Source organism: Acyrthosiphon pisum, chromosome X, assembly GCF_005508785.2.
Source record: "Acyrthosiphon pisum isolate AL4f chromosome X, pea_aphid_22Mar2018_4r6ur, whole genome shotgun sequence".
NCBI lineage: Eukaryota > Metazoa > Arthropoda > Insecta > Hemiptera > Aphididae > Acyrthosiphon > Acyrthosiphon pisum.
The window spans coordinates 3,905,218-3,908,237 of record NC_042493.1 but is presented as its reverse complement, the minus strand read 5'-3'; the positions used below and the strand labels follow the sequence as shown (position 1 = coordinate 3,908,237).

At 62.2% G+C, this 3,020-nt stretch overlaps 1 protein-coding gene across 2 annotated transcripts in view; it reads left to right on the top strand.

The window, feature by feature from the left end:
* LOC100159991 (legumain) overlaps window positions 1-3,020 on the top strand; it is a 521,349-nt gene that overhangs the window by 496,159 nt on the left and 22,170 nt on the right. The window lies entirely within an intron of this gene.

The following is a 3,020-nucleotide window of genomic DNA, read 5'->3' as shown; positions in this document are numbered from 1 at the left end:
GACGCGCAAATCGTTTTTCTCGGAAACCGATGACGACTCCCGTTACCGTTTCGCAAGTTACGAGCTCTCGAAGCCAGAACATTCCCGCCGCGGCCGGCCATCGTCGCCGTGCCCGGCGGTCGCCGGGGCGAAGCCCCGGGACGACGGACTTCGCGTCGCGTCCCGGCTTCCCCCACGATCTCGGCTGGGGGCCGTTATAAACCTGGCGAGGGGCGCTGGCGCGGTTATTCTCCATCCGCTCGAAACGGACGGAGTACGCGCCAATCCCGCTCTCGCCAACGCACGGGTCACGTCGCGCCGGGCGCGCTCTCCCCGCTCGCTTGGTCACCGCAGCCGACCGCCGCCCCGCGTTCTGCGGGCTCGGCGCTCGGCGCTCGCGTCGACCGAAGCGCGCGGGTCACGGGCGCCCGTCCGCGCTCGTATCCCACACGAACCGCGGTCGGTCGGGCGCCGTGACCGTACACCGGTCACGTTCGTCCGACCTTCCTCGGCGTCGGTTCGCCCGCACGGGCGGACCGGCGCTCGGACGCACGCGTCCCCGCGACGAGTGTCCGCGCCGTCGCCGTCGCCGCCCTATGTCGGCGGCGGCGTCGTCGCGGAGCCGTCGCGGGCCGCAGTTGTTGTAAAACCGAGATCCCTGGTTGATCCTGCCAGTAGTCATATGCTTGTCTCAAAGATTAAGCCATGCATGTCTCAGTGCAAGCCGCATTAAGGTGAAACCGCGAAAGGCTCATTAAATCAGTTGTGGTTCCTTAGATCGTACCCAAGTTACTTGGATAACTGTGGTAATTCTAGAGCTAATACATGCCGACAGAGTTCCGACCGTCGCGGCGCCCTCGGGCGTCGCTCGCGGGAGGAACGCTTTTATTAGATCAAAACCGGCCCGTCGCGGCGCGCTTCGTGCGCGTCCCGATCGCGGCCCGCGCAAAGACCTGGTGACTCTGAATAACTTCGAGCTGATCGCACGGTCTCCGTACCGGCGACGCATCTTTCAAATGTCTGCCTTATCAACTGTCGATGGTAGGTTCCATGCCTACCATGGTGGTAACGGGTAACGGGGAATCAGGGTTCGATTCCGGAGAGGGAGCCTGAGAAACGGCTACCACATCCAAGGAAGGCAGCAGGCGCGCAAATTACCCACTCCCGGAACGGGGAGGTAGTGACGAAAAATAACGATACGGGACTCATCCGAGGCCCCGTAATCGGAATGAGAACACTTTAAAACCTTTAAACGAGGATCAATTGGAGGGCAAGTCTGGTGCCAGCAGCCGCGGTAATTCCAGCTCCAATAGCGTATATTAAAGTTGTTGCGGTTAAAAAGCTCGTAGTCGGATCTGTGTCTGGACGGTGCCGGACCACCCTGGCGGTCCGTCGTGTCGCGGCCGGCCGTGTCGCGGGACCACGTGTCCCGTCGGCGCGGTCGCCGTCGCGCTCGTCAGCCGTCTCGGGGTGTTAGTTACCGGCACGTCGGCCGGACGTATTGTCGGCAGGCGGACACGTGTCTCGTGCTTCCGGCGCGCCGCGCGGCCACGCGTCGCGCGGCCGTCGGTGTTCGACGACGGCGGCCGCCTACTCCAATCTTGCTGCGCGGTGCTCTTCACCGAGTGCCGTCGGCGGGCCGACACGTTTACTTTGAACAAATTAGAGTGCTCAAAGCAGGCTCGAATCTGGCGGGGCGGCTTCACGGCCGTCTCGTCAAAAGGCCCTGAATACTGGTCGCATGGAATAATGGAACAAGACCTCGGTCCCGCGCATCTCCGCCCTTCGCGGGCGCGCGAAATCGCCCTCCGGGGCGTTTCCGTGCGCGGGCCGCCGGGCCGCGGGCGCCAGTCGCCCGCGCGTCCCGCCGGGCCGGTTTTCGGGACCGGAGGTAATGATCAACAGAGACGGGCGGGGGCATTCGTACCGAGACGTTAGAGGTGAAATTCTTGGATCGTCTCGAGACGAACTGACGCGAAAGCATTTGCCAAGTACGTTCTCGTATGATCAAGAACGAAAGTTAGAGGTTCGAAGGCGATCAGATACCGCCCTAGTTCTAACTGTAAACGATGCCAGCTAGCGATCCGCCGGCGTTTCATTAACGACCCGGCGGGCAGCTTCCGGGAAACCGAAGCTTTTCGGTTCCGGGGGAAGTATGATTGCAAAGTTGAAACTTAAAGGAATTGACGGAAGGGCACCACCAGGAGTGGAGCCTGCGGCTTAATTTGACTCAACACGGGAAACCTCACCAGGCCCGGACACCGGAAAGATTGACAGATTGAGAGCTCTTTCTTGATTCGGTGGGTGGTGGTGCATGGCCGTTCTTAGTTGGTGGAGCGATCTGTCTGGTTAATTCCGATAACGAACGAGACTCTGTCCTGCTAACTAGGCGGGTAAACCCGGGTCGGCGTGTGCGCGGCGCTGGCGGTTTCGGCCGTCAGTGTTCGCGTACCCGTCGGCTCGGCCCGGTATCCCCGAACGCGTTCGCCCGTCGTCCACGGCGGTCGTCGGGCGCGGCCGCGCCATCCGCGTCCCGGCGTTCGGCGGGCGTATGTCGGCCGGGGGGCAACCTCCGGTCGGCCTGCGTCCGTCGTGCGTCGGGCTCCGTGGTGAAGCGCGCCGTGTTCGCGGCCGTCGCCGGCGGATCACGATACGTTACTAGGGCTACCGCCGGCTCCCAGGAGCTTAAACTCTTCTTAGAGGGACAGGCGGCGGACGAACATAGCCGCACGAGACTGAGCGATAACAGGTCTGTGATGCCCTTAGATGTTCTGGGCCGCACGCGCGCTACACTGAAGGAATCAGCGTGTTTAACAATCCTGGGCCGACAGGCTTCCGGGTAACCCGCTGAACCTCCTTCGTGCTTAGGGATCGTGGCTTGCAATTTTTCCACGTGAACGAGGAATTCCCAGTAAGCGCGAGTCATCAGCTCGCGTTGATTACGTCCCTGCCCTTTGTACACACCGCCCGTCGCTACTACCGATTGAACGGTCGCATTGAGGTCTTCGGAGTGGACGCGCGTTATTCGGCCCCCTCGGGGG